The 14,632-nt window shown below is 35.3% G+C and overlaps 1 long non-coding RNA gene across 1 annotated transcript in view; it reads left to right on the top strand.

Annotated features, from left to right (window-relative positions):
- The first annotated feature begins 396 nt into the window (after positions 1–396).
- The window catches only part of LOC141389986 (uncharacterized), a 35,953-nt gene continuing 21,717 nt past the window's right edge, over positions 397–14,632 (top strand). The window contains exons 1-2 of the long non-coding RNA XR_012409241.1: positions 397–589; positions 643–8,667. This is a non-coding gene — a long non-coding RNA (uncharacterized lncRNA). The remainder of the gene's footprint in view (positions 590–642; positions 8,668–14,632) is intronic.

Below are 14,632 nucleotides of genomic sequence, written 5' to 3' on the forward strand. Positions count from 1 at the left end.
GCCTATCCATCTATGTTCAAAAGACACAGCAATTAAGAGACAAATTCTAAAATGCTTCAGTAGCAAATCACCTGTGCTTTAGAAAGAAAGTGAAGTTTTTATTAAATGTATGGGCCGATTCCGTATTGCGAGGCGAGTCATGTCGCGTCGTCTATCGTCTCTGTGACAAAATTTAAAAACCGCACTACGTAAAGCGATGTAAAATAATCGTCGATAACAAGTTATCGGCGATGTAGCGGAGCGTTTTTTGTTTTGATTTCAATAAATTAGTCCCAATTTACATTAGGCGAGTTTACTTGCGGCAATTGTCAGTTTGTAGGTGAGAGAGGGTGTTGAGAGGCAAAGGGTTACCATATGCCTCACCTCTCTCTCCTACAAAATGACAATTGCCGCAAGTAAACTCGCCCAATGTAAATTAGGACTTAGAAAAAAATATCAGAACAAGCTGTACACAAAAGTTATAGTTTTCTAAAATGATAAGCTCAGTGGAACTATTTTTTGATGACAATGAAGAAAATATAGTTAACGTAGCATCTATCAGACGACACTTAAGAGATAAATCTAATCCTTTAGAATTGCCATCAGTTTTGTGAGTTTGTTTGGTTTCCAACATTTTCATCAAAATAATTGTTAATTTTTTAGGTTTAAAGTCTATTTTCGGATTCCAAAATACACTGTTATTTATATAGTGGAGGCATTAAAAATGACTTCAAAAAAAACCCACAGATCAACAGCAATACAGCCACTACTTAAAGTGTGTGCTGCTTTAATGTTTTGTGCAGAAGGAAGCTTACAAAAATCTCATGGCAATGACTTTAACCTCGGGATGGCTCAACCCACATTGTAAAAGGTATTAAGCGAAGTTCTGGAGTTAATAGAGGAAAAACTGTGTACAATTTGGATTGTTTCCAAATTAACAGAAGAGGAAACGCGTCAAAATAAAAATTATTTTTATTCAAAAACAAATTTTCCAGGCGTTGTCGGGTGCATTGACGGAACACACGTACATTTGTATAATGGGACCAAAGGAAGATGTTCGCCATTTATATCTGAATAGAAAAGTTTTTTATTTATTATTGTCTTTTTAGGACGAAGGCCATTATTTATGAAAGTTTTTAATTAATTAATTGGATTAATCGAGCTAATATGGCCTAAGGAGTTTTTGTATTGAACAATGAATTCTAGCGAAATACCACACACTCAACCATTACGCTACGATCGTTTCGCCTGGTGGTTTAAGCCAGGCTCATCAGGCGTATTTTGAATGCTAATGGCTAGAAGACAAAGGCTGATTTTGATAACTTCTATTTATACAAACATTTTTACAATTTTGTAATTATGAAGTATTTATGGAAGTCTTTTTCTTTATCAAGTCACCCTAGTGTCTTGTCTAGGAATCATTTTCTCAATACATACACATATACAATCAAAGGGGGGTTTCCTTCATGAATTGTAATGCCTTCAGTTTTTGAAGTTTTGGATATCATGTCGACTAGTTTTGTTGATATGATACATTGGCATCATGTCGACTAGTTTGTTGATATGATACATTGGCAGTGGCTTAGAACGCTGAGATCTCGACAACATTGTCTGTTTGTTGGAGAGGACCCAGGTTCAAACCTCAGCCGGGGCAGCCGGGCTCTGCTGTGAAGATTTTTATTTATTATTGTCTTTTTAGGACGAAGGCCATTATTTATGAAAGTTTTTAATTAATTAATTGGATTAATCGAGCTAATATGGCCTAAGGAGTTTTTGTATTGAAAAATGAATTCTAGCGAAATACCACACACTCAACCATTACGCTACGCTATGTGTATGTATTGAGAAAATGATTCCTAGACAAGACACTAGGGTGACTTGATAAAGAAAAAGACTTCCATAAATACTTCATAATTACAAAATTGTAAAAATGTTTGTATAAATAGAAGTTATCAAAATCAGCCTTTGTCTTCTAGCCATTAGCATTCAAAATACGCCTGATGAGCCTGGCTTAAACCACCAGGCGAAACGATCGTAGCGTAATGGTTGAGTGTGTGGTATTTCGCTAGAATTCATTTTTCAATACAAAAACTCCTTAGGCCATATTAGCTCGATTAATCCAATTAATTAATTAGAAAAGTTTTTAGTTTAAACGTTTAGTTGGCAAGTACGTTGTCAATTTCTACTTCATTTTGAGGTTTTTCATTTTCTACCTCAGCAGATTGTCCAATTTCACTGTTATTATCATCCCATGTCTCTTCAATTCCGTAGATCGCACCTGCAGGATTTGAAACCATATTAATTTGCAGTAAGTCTGCTACCGCTTGCTCCATCGACGACAATGATATTTCTTGTGATGGTCCACCTACTGTAGCTGTAATGTTCTTTTTTAAAGAAATTTTTTTCTTTCGTTTGGATTTAAAATGTGTCCATACTCTGTTCCATTCATCTGGTGTACGCACACAACTATTTAATTGCTCCACAACATCCTTCCACACCTCATCAAAAGTGGCTTTAGTTTCGCCAAAAAGTCTGACTCCACGAGCTCGTTTCGGTGGGCTTTCATTTTTTAAGCAGCATTTCAAATTGCTGTTTTGTTTTTACCAATATAAGTACTGAAGAACCAAATATTAAATAAATTCACTTAAAATAAATGAAAATGTGATCTACGTTTCATTTTTTCGTTGTTATTCGTTTGCAAAAATGCACGGCGACAGCTAATTTGTTGTCGCCGGAAAATGAACTTTATGGCGACAGAATTTGACATCGTCGGGCGACTTTTGCCATACGTAATGGAAAAATTGCAACTGGCAACGCGACACGACTCGCGTCGCAATACGGAATCTACCCAGTAATTACCAGTTACTGTATTTTTGTTAACATTTATATAATTAATGTTTTTATGTTTTATTTAATGTCAGAAATCCCTAATGATGATCGCCAAACGGAAGAAGAAAATAAAATAATAAAACTAAATGAAGAAATGAAGATTACCAAAATATCCAAAGATTTGACGCGTCAAAATAAAGTGTACACTTTTGCCAAACGCAAGAATTTTCTTATTTCTTTAACAAAATAAAGGGATATTTTGGCTTTTGAATTTCTTTTTATTACATTCGAGGCCTCCAAACAACAAATCAACGAGTCTTTTGGTGTAATCCGGCGATGTTTCCCTCGTTGGACCCGTCGACAAGTACTCAATGGATTTGAAGTCTAGAGACTTCAAAGAGTGATCCCATATACATAGGAGTCAAATCTAGCAGCATGTTGTTCATAAATATAGGCGAGTGCTTCAGATCCCTGCCCATATGTTGCGTAAACCTTGGGTATTAGCCCCCATTCCTCTAGGGTCTTGAATATCGTGTCAATATGAGGGGAAGATATTATTCTCATAATCCTGAACCTATATAAGCTATTAATTCGCACCCCGTTACTGTCATGCCCCCCCTGAATATATATAAGACTGCATACTGTTTATGTATATCTACCACATTCCCATCATTGAAAGCTTCCTATGCATTTCTCGACATTTTTGCGGATTTTATAGCAAAATTTGTGTAGGAAACGATGTTCTTCAATAATTCCGACCATTTTCACAGATTGGTTGACAAAAATGGCAAAACTGTACAAAAAGTATGAACAATGATTTTAACGGTGAGAATGATGTATACACAATCAAATATTGAGAAGTCTTCTGTATGTTCAGGGGGTCCATGACAGTAACAGAGTGAGGATAAATGACTCTTATGGGTTCCGGAATATGAGAACAATATCTTCCACCTTTATTGACACGATATTAAAGACCCTAGTCTAGAGGAATGGGGCTAATACCAAAAGTTTACGTAACGTATGGGCAGGGATCTGACGCATTCGCCCATATTTATGAATAACAAGTTGCTATATTATATCGGATCACTCATTGAAGTCTCTAGACTTCAAATCCATTGAGTACTTGCCGAAAAAATTCGACAGAAAGTTAAAAAATTACAAAAATTACACGAAAGCGGTTCCACGGGTCCAAAGGTGGGAAATATCGCCGGATTACACCAAAAGACTCGATGATTTATTATTTGGAGGATCGAATGTAATAAAAAGAAATTCAAAAACCAAAATATCCCTTCATTTTGTTAAAGAAATAAGAAAAATCTTGAGTTTGGCAAAAGTATAAACTTTGACGCGTCAAATTTTGGGTTTTTTTTGGCAATCTTCATTTATTCCCTATAGAAACGTTGGAAGGGCCTAATATTTTCTGGATTTTAATTCACCACAAAATACCTAAAAAAGTTACATTTATATGTTATACGTATAATATCTCTATGTCCGTGTAATAATGCAATCAAAAAATGTTAAGAAGTGGCAACTTTATTTTGACGCTCACTGTATATAGTCAATGACGTCTCAAATCTGCGAAGAAATCTTTGCAAATGGCTCCATCCTGCGACACTATTTTCTATAACAACCATTCCATTAAAAATAAACCGTTTGAAAACAAAGACCTGCAAGCGACGACTGCGCAATCATACCATACCCATTAAATCTTCTTTCTGACCATTTCTCATACTATTTCCAATTAAATATCTAGAGATAAAAATAACAAGAAAATACTTAGACGCAATTTTGTGCTCATATATGACAAAATAGGTCAAATATGTCCTTACTAAGGCTTTAGCTTTTATAACTGGTGGCCTTCTCTCATGAATTCTTGATTTCCACAATCATGACCTCCAACTAATGCCTTTAGTAAAGTATTACTCTGTAGAAATATTTACATACTCGTACATTCATGCTGTTGCTCATCCTTTGTTCGCATTATGGATGATGGAAGGATGTGAGAAGCACATAAAACAAATAGGAATTAGTCATGATTACTTTCAAAACTGCCATGATGTGAAACCCAGCAACGGCGGCAAAAGGAGAACAAAACAACATGATATGAAATTATGTATGTCAATATATACAAACATAAGGACATATTAGTATATAAGTTACATGAACTTAATACTGTACATATGCGTATACATATATGTTATATGTACATACATACACATGTATATATGTATGGTTATATGATTTTATTATTGTTTGTATGTATCCGATATAAAATCGTATGTACATACATACAAACACGTTCACATTTCATTCATTGCCAATGTCAACAAGGAACCTTTACGCAAAGCAAGGATACAGTGGACAAAACGAAGAGACCCCACCATACACATTAAGCTAGAATACAGCTAAATGTAATGGAGCAAAACGATGAATGAAGACGCCCACAAAATGTATCCACCATGTCTATGTTAACGTGCTTTCTGCGTAACAACAAAAAAGGACAAAAGGGGATGCTTATTTAACACATGGCAACGATTATTGAAAATAAGGACAAACAGGACACAGAGGAAGGGGTAAGTGGAAATTGTTATTGATTGAAAACCAAAAACTAATAAATACTAAATTAAACAAATAAGTCAACAGGGTAATTGTCATATACTAGCCATGTTGAATGATACCATAATTGATACTAATTACAAATACAGTGTCACTAACGTATGGAAATAAAGTTCCAAGCTTTAGTTCTACTTAAATGTTTAAATTTAAAATTTTTGAATTTTAACCGCATTAAAAAAAAACACTGCTATTACATTAATATCAGCATGTACAAAGAAACATACATAAATAAATACAATATACAATATTTCCATTTATACCCCCAACAAATAGGGGGTGGTTTTAACACCAAACAGCACGTGTTTTCAATGAAGAACAACAAACAGCCTGAAAGTGGTAGCTTTTAGGACATAAAAGGATTGAGGTCAATTTATCTGATGCAATGCTGCTGTTCTTATATAATGTCATTTCCCTCCAGACATAGAAAATTTAATAGACATTTATGATATCGATCTGTGATATTAGAAACAAACAATGGAGGGAAAACAATAAGAAATTCAATAAGTATGGTTGCAGTTAGTTTTATGTCTTACATTGTCCATTGTTTCTTTGGAAACAAACTATAACTATTATAAATTTATACCTTGGAATATTGTTAGGTGAATATTTTGCTAAATTGGGCGAGAGTGGATAGTGATATTAGATTTTCTTGTCATATGAAAACCCGGTTGTTATTTCATTAGTGGTAAACGGAGTTTCTTGACATATTTCAGACTAAATTTGAAACGAAAACTTAAAAACCCTCGCACAGGACCACTATCTTAACATATGGTCTGTTCCTTTACTTTTGAAAATGGTAAAACCGGCAAAAGTGGCAAAAGTTGTAAACTGATCCCATATGAATTGTGTTGTGTCTGAAGTAAAGGAACGTTTTTCGAGTAAAAAGTGGTAAAAATGTAAGATTCTTGCACGTAAAGGAACAGAGCTATAATTAAAATAATGTGCAATTTGATTGATTGAAAAAATATCTAAACTCACGATAGGAGAATCATCTTTGAACTTGAATAAAATTTGTAAGAACTACTATGATGCCCAAAGTTTGGGCCAAAGTAATCATTCCTTTGTTATCGTGTCTTTATATCGCATGTATGGACTTGCCACACGGATAAATAATATGGTTCAAATCAGGATCACAAGAACCACCTTCAGTAAAAATTTCAAAACTATCCCCGGTCAGTCTTTGAGCTGCACATATGTAAGTGAAAATGTTGAACTTTTGTTAAGGAATTGTCCGATATAGACCTGTAGGCACCATTACCGGTCACTGCACCGTGGCATTAGATCTATGACAAGTTGGAGGACAACAAAATTGAGCATTGTACGCTATGTGAGAGTGTTGAAGAAACTGACAAAAACATAGGCTGATACACGATGAAAGATTTCCAATCATTGTACCAACAAACTCACATTTATGTGGTCTTTTCGTGAACTTTGTTCATTGCACGCCGACACCAAACTAATGACGTCAACGATTCGAAGCCAATTTTATATTCCTCGATTGGGAAGAACCGTTAAAAAATGTTTAGTGTGCGTTCAGCACAAACAAAATGTCAAAACACAATTGATGGCGGCGTTACCTCTAGAACGTTCAATGCTTACCTTGCCATTTACCTATACAGGTGTGGACTTTGCTGGTCCGTTTCAGGTTAATGCTAGGAACCTAAAAAATTCACCCTTTCAAAAAGCATATGCCTGTGTTTTCGTGTGTTTCGCAACAAAGGCAATACATCTGGAAACGTGTACCAGTTTAACGTCTGATGCGCTCCATGCTACCTTTGCGAGATTTGTAGGAAGAAGAGGTTTGCCAAAATGTGTCATGTCTGATAACGGAACCAATTTTGTTGGTGCGAGCAGGGAACTGTTGAAAGAATTCGATATTTTTATCAAGATTTCAGCAAAAGACATTTCTAATAAATATGCGCTTCGAGGTTTGAATGGAGATTTATTCCTCCTGGTGCTCCACTTATGGGTGGCTTATGGGAGGCAGGAGTAAAGAGTTTTAAAGCTCATTTCAAAAAATTAACTGGCCAGCAAAAATACAATTTTGAGGAATTCACTACGATTCTAGTTAGAATAGAAAGTGTGTTGAATTCGCGTCCTATTTCTCTCTTATCCGAAGATCCTGAAGAGTTAGAAGCTTTGACTCCTGCTCATTTTCTTAGAGGGGGTCCCTTATTATTCGCACCAGAATTACCCCTAGATAATATCTCGGATATAAATCGGTGGGAAAAGCTCAAGGTCTTGCATCATGAATTCAGTAGGAGGTGGAAAACTGAATATTTGCAAGAACTGCATAAGAGGTATAAATGACAATATCCCGAACGTGATGTAGAAAAATGCGACTTTGTTCTCATCAAAGAGGACAACTTACCCCTTAACGATTGGAAAATGGGGCGCGTAGTAATGACCTACATAGGTGACGACGAACATGTCAGGGTGGCAGATATAAAAACTGCCGATGGCATAATAACGAGGCCTATCTCCAAGTTATCAGTCTTACCCGTAGAAAACAAGTAGTTCAAAGTGTCGTCTATGTGTTTTGGAAAGATCCCACTTTATTAACGGACCATATATCGTATGGTCAAACCCTTTGTGTGTTTCGCTCTTTACATCTCTTTCCAGAACATGAATGGTCCGAAAGAAGCATCCCCCAACTGTCTCGTCTGCTTCAAACGTCACCAGCTCAAGTCATGCGCGATGTTCAGGCGAATGACTCCTGAGGACAGGTTATATGCGGCTCGAGTTCACAAATACTGCCTCAACTGTCTGTCTAGGGACCACTTTTTGAGGGACTGCAACTCCGGAAGATGCCTGATATGCAGGGTGAGGCATCATACCTAGCTGCATCCCAACAACCAAGGGGCCCTCCAATCGAAGAAGAAAAGGCAAACTGGTAGAGGTCAACAACAACAGAACCAACAGCAGTAGCGGGGCAACAATAACCACCTACAGCGGTCCAACAACAACCAACAGTGGGGCAATAACTACAACAGCCAAAGGATGTCCAATCGCCCCCAAAACAACAACAACAGCCAGAAGCGAGGCAACAACAACAACTAGAAGCGGGGCAACAGCCAACAGACTGCCAATCGAGGTCCAAACAAACAACAGAGCGGCAAAACCAACAACGAACTACGACAACAACAGGACACTCTTCAAGTAGCAGTGCCAAAGATGGAGCCTCAGATGTCTGAAGAGGAATGCACAAAGAAGATTTTGAAGGAGATTGCGGACCAAATGAAGGTAATGGCGTCCATCATAAAGGTTGCACCCGTGCAAGGGGGGGGGAGGATGTCGAAGTTCGACCCCATCCAGCAATGCGATCCACACCAATGGAGACAGGATCCATCGATGACGATTTGATCGATATCGATCTGTAATGATCGATATGGCCCCATCTCTAACCACTTTTCGTACCTAAGTCGTGAAGTGTGAAGATCGCCCTGATCGCCAAATTTAAAAACCTAAACCAAAACCCCCAAACAAAATCAAAAAATAAAATCTGTCGTCTGGCAGTGTTTTTATTATAAAGTCAAAGTGCTTTTTTTCTTATTGTGCCAAACCAACATCACGTAAATATTTAAATACTTGTGGTGGCAACAAATATTACAATATTCAAGGCTCTAAATTACGCCTGTGATTTAGAACAAATAATTGAGGATTCCTCGTTCTTTAGGGGAAATCTGTACACAAGGGATGGTATCTCTCTTACTTTCTCTCCATAGCCCCACAGCCATCTTAACCTACTGCAGGAACCTTAAATGGCTATGGGGCTTGTCATCCTAGACTAAACAAGACGATTTACAAAGGCTGGAGTTATCGTCCAGAGTTATCATGTTTCTAGTTCTTCGCGAAATGATTTTCTGGTCATTTTTCGGATAGTACTATGAAAAATAGGTATTTATTTTTGGTCATCAGGATAGAACAGTACTTTATTTTCGCAAACTTTTGAGATATTAACGCCGAATTTTCTTTAAGTCGATAAAGTAAGGCTTTCACATCACTTTTCACCAAAGAAAACCTATAAATTATTCCGCGGACACCGAAATAACAGCGTTAATGGGTTTAAATTGACAGATATTGTCAATAGGAGTCGCACAGTTATGTCATATTTCTTCACAATAAGATAAAGGGGTCGATTGTCGATAGCAATTATCGTTGAGTGGAGTCGTCAGTTGTCAAAATTACTTTCAGCCCTATTCTGAACATTCCCATGGGAACTGTTTCCCATGGGAGCGAAATTTCCCATTCCCACGTTTTCCATATTCTCAACGACGTGGGAACATCAAAAGATGGGAGCTGAAATTTCGAAATTCGAAATCAGTGACACCAAATTACTATAGCATACTTTTGGGAGCTGTAATTTTGTTTTGTAATAGAAAATGCCTATTTGCATTGAATTCGCGGTTTTTGAATTAGATTAGCAAAGCACAACTCACTTAATTCAACAACCGTGCATTGATTTATGGATTTTTTAAGTGAATGGAGTCAACGATGTGTGGCGTTGTTCTAATAAGCACATTTTCTTCAGAATTTGCGAATTGGTGTAAGCATTTTTTTAATTAGAAGGCAAACATAAGTTTTGTGTATAAAGTAATAGGAACTTTTCATTTCATTATAAATATCAATACATAGGAAGCCTTATAAGGCCAATTAATAATGCACTTGAACTTTTTAAGTTTGCAACGAATTTAAAAATTGTATGTTGATTCGGAATAATTTTAGTTAAGGGTTGTTTACACCATCTATCAATGTCGTATGAGATGTCAAATTTTCTACCTGCGAATGTTGTACACATAGTGTGACCACTATGAAAGTTTTCATCTATCAAAATGATTTGGCAACTCATATGTAAATTTTTCATTTAGGGAGCGCTCTATTTGATATGGCATTCTCGTATGTAAACATAAATTTATCACCTGTTTTCTGGCATTCTCAAAAAAAAAATTGAAAAACAAAATCTTAAAAAAAATGGAAAGTTATGTATATTTAAGTCTTTAGAAAAGTAAATAAAGGGTGTTTATAATGTTATTTTCAGATCGATGGGTCGAAAAGAGCAGTGTTGGAAATTATTGCTTTGTGGCAAAACATGAATGCCTCTATAACCCCAAAAACCTATTCTACCACAACAAACATGCTAGATATTCATTTTCCTTCAACCAAAATTAAAAATTTGCGCAAATTTGTAACTCAACAATAAATGTAAACAATGACAAAAACAGCTGTTTTTATATTTATAGGTTATGTCATACAAAAATAAGACTTGTAGGTATGAACGCACAAATTGAAAGTTGTATGGATGACTTCAATTTTGACAAACATAGAGAATGTCGAATGGGTGAAAGAAATGACAGCTCATATGACATTGATAGATGGTGTAAACAGCCCTTTAGGGGTTTAACGCGTATATCGCTAGTTTTACTTATTCCTAATGATCGCTAGAACTCGTATTTTGCATATTTTTAAAAAAATTCAAAAATATAAATTCGGATATGTTTCTCGATTATTACATATTTAGAAGACGTACATATCTCAAAAAAAAAAAAAAAAAATAAATACAGCCCAATTATGAACGGCCTCACACCGTGAGTTTTCTCTTTCTCGCCTCCTCCCCTATTATAAACATCATATCGCCGTGAGTGATGTTATGTTCTCACTGTTCCCTTATTATAAACAACAAGAGGGTGAGCAAAACTCACGTTCGTGAAAAAATTAGCTATTACAAATGTAACAAAAGTGAGAAAAAGAGGCAAATTTCTGCTGAAATTTCTCACTACCGAAATCAAAGTGAGTTGAACAAAAAAATTTAAGTGTGAACATTTATTTTAAAAAATACGAATATTTTGTATCTGTAATGACAATTAATTGTATTTTAGGTTGAAAGTAACAAAAAATAATAAGAGATTTTTTATGTTGTGAGGTTATTGTTGACCTTTGGACGCCATTTTCTTTGGTTTTAATTTGGTTTGAGGTCAACTTAAAAATTTAAAAACAAATGGGCGTTTTTGTTTTTATTCTTATAAAAAGAAAGAAATATCATTATTATAAATTTCTACCATAATGTTTATAGTTGCATAAAACGAATGTTCTTGTTTTTTAAAGCTTAGGACATTGACCGCTAACATTTTTTCAGAGTTCTTTACGAATTCGGTCTGAATCTCTGAATTCTTTCAGAATTTGGTACAAAATTGGGTCTACCTTCAGTTCCAAGAATGGCATGTAACTATCCACTGGAGTTATATGACTAGGTTTGGCATCGCACCATTAAAAGACGCAGAGTGCTGTGCATGGTGCTATCAATATTTGCCTAAGAATTTGGACGACTGCAATATCCCAAGTATAGTTGAGCAAGAACTACTCTGGTTTGTTGTGGACTTTATTCACACTATATTTGTTTACATTAGAACCTGCGACTATGTGAAAGCTATTCAAAACTACTTGAAATGCTTTTTGAGCAAGGGATTCTATCCAGTATGGTTGGGCTTCCCTCTCTAGAACGTGAAGATCATTCTTGATGGACCTAGTGTGTCGGGCCAACCCACCCAACGTTTTAGTTACAGTACTTGCTCGGGCATTACCGTGAGAGCCATCCCTATCTCACGGTAATGCCCGAGCAAGTACTGTAACTAAAACGTTGCCCGTGGTATGTATCAGTGAAGGAAGGCCTAAATCGAGTTTTCAGGTATGGACAGATCAAAAAGGTACATTCTGCATAAAGCGGCTCACAACTATACAAGGACCCAATCAGGAGCAACCCATGTCTGCAATTGTTATTCCTAGAGAGAGTAATGTACACGATTTGGATCTTTTGGGGTCGCAGTCTTGGTAAGAATGGGAGATGGTGCTAAACACAACTTCCACTTCATTTCCTTGGTATTCCTCAGAATTTGCCATTTCTGTTATCACCCAAAATGCAACATTAAACATTTACTTATTGTAGCCATTTAATGACGTTTTTAAACGACATTTGTTCACTTTTTTACGATTTTCCAATAAATTTCACGAATTCTTCAGTGTAAATAAACAATTTTCACATATCTGCCAAAACAAAAGAACAGCTGTTGCAGATGTTGCCATGTTGTTTTAATGTTGTATTTTCTTTTACCAATATCCATGTTCTTTTACAGTGGATTGTTAATAACTGACATTTTTCTTGCTAGAAATGTTTATTAATTTGAAAATTTATTTATTTTTTATACAAAAAATAAGAATTAATTAATCTCAAAGTTATTTGTGCAAAAAATGACGGTATGGCAACACAAATTATTATTTCAAGGGTTCACAAGTCGCGCCATTATTTTCCATTTTCCGACTTGTCAACCCTTGTTCACTTTTTGTGCTCCTCCCTGCTCAATCATAATAGCTCGAGCAGGTGAAAGTGAACTGCAACTCACTTGTGAGTAGCTCCCTACGTGAAGATTCATAATCGCTATGATAAAGTTTTTGATTGAATCTAAAACTAAAACTCATGCCTTGCAAAATTTAAAGCTTCTACGTTCAAAAATAACGATCCTATTCAAGAAAAGGCATTTCGGAAAATGGAATAACATTGCAATAATTTAGCATATATGTATGTACACGTTTGTGTGATCGTTGTCGTGTCGTTGAGAAGACTAACACGTTTTCAATAGAACGTTAGTCGTCTGATTTAAAAAACCCGAAGGTTATTTTACGAAAATGAATAAAAGTTGTAAAGATTGTATATATTATGGTTATTTTCCAATATATTTTAATAATTATTGCCAAAAATTTTTAAATTGATTTGTTTTTACTTGCTGTGCTGCGTTAATAGAATCAACCGTGACTCTTTTTCTTGTATTTCAATACATATGGTCTGTTCCAGAACTGCAAAAATCTACTAATGTTTACTACTTTTTTTTGTTTTGTTCGATAACATAAAGGAAAATTTTTTATCGGTGTAAAACATGTTAGATTCTTGCAGGTTTTTGTATCATATAAGAATATGCAAAATCCGAAGTTACTAATGACATATTTTACAGTACATTTTGTATGCTTTTATTAAGCAAAAACATGGCGATTATAAATATTTGCAATAATTTTGTCGTGTAGATGTCTTAAAATATGAAATTTCATAAAAATATGAAATTTCTTGAATTTTTTTTTTTAAACTCCCACACTGTTTGCTGGGGAGATTTTTCCCACAAAAAGACACAAAATTCTCCCACAATTCAAGATAGAGAATGTATACTTTTTTCCCATGGGAACCAATTCCCAATTCGAACTTCATTCAGAATGAGGGGAGATGGGAAATGGGAAAAAAACTCCCACAAAATTTTATTCAGAATACGAAAATGTGGGAATGGGAAAAAATTCCCAACTCCCATGCGTTCAGAATAGGGCTGTTTATGTATGGCTACCTTCAACTGAAGTTGCGAATCTCAGTTGACGAACCAGCAACCAGTTATTTTCAGTTGCAGTGAATATTTTCGAAGAAACAAGAACTAAAATTGAAAGGAAAAAATATTTTCTTAACAATTCTTGATTATTTGCATGACTAACTAGTTTTTTGTATCAAAAAATATGGTGAAAATAACAACAGTTTGAAATATTAATTGATAAATTGAGTGCAAATCCAATGTGCACATGGGTTCCATCTATACAGCCGACTACACCAGGGAATTTCTTTTTTGATTAAAAATGATTTTTGTTTTGTCTTTTTTCCTCCTCCTTCAACTTCGAACGATTTGTCACAATTTGTCATCTATCAAGTGGACAACTTCCTTCAATACGTTCGACAATATAGATTGAGCAGTGTAATTGTTGTAATCATTGTCATGGGACTTTTGTAAACTTCCCTCCGCAAAAAATCTCAACGCAACGCACTAACTTACTTTGAAGTCATCCTTTAACGTTTCCACAATGTAAACTACGGCATCCTTTGGCAATCGAAAATACGCGTTAAACCTAAAATAATTTACCGATTATACAGATCTTTCCACTGAACTTATAGTATGTTTATATTTAACCGGATTTAACAAACCCACTGGGTTTCAAATGTCAATTCCTTTGCGTATACGTCATATAAATCCTCATTATGAAGGTTAACCATGCAAAAGTCTATAATATAAACATGGCCTTATCATTTTAAAATATATTTTTTTTTGGCGAATTGTGCCTTTTGGATTTAATAGAGTTCACAAGTTTGAAAAAACACTGATCGATGGTTTTCAAGGGAACAATTTTTTTA

The sequence above is a fragment of the Musca autumnalis genome, unplaced genomic scaffold (genome assembly GCF_047663935.1).
Source record: "Musca autumnalis isolate F117 unplaced genomic scaffold, ASM4766393v1 scaffold_1, whole genome shotgun sequence".
Classification (NCBI taxonomy): Eukaryota; Metazoa; Arthropoda; class Insecta; order Diptera; family Muscidae; genus Musca; species Musca autumnalis.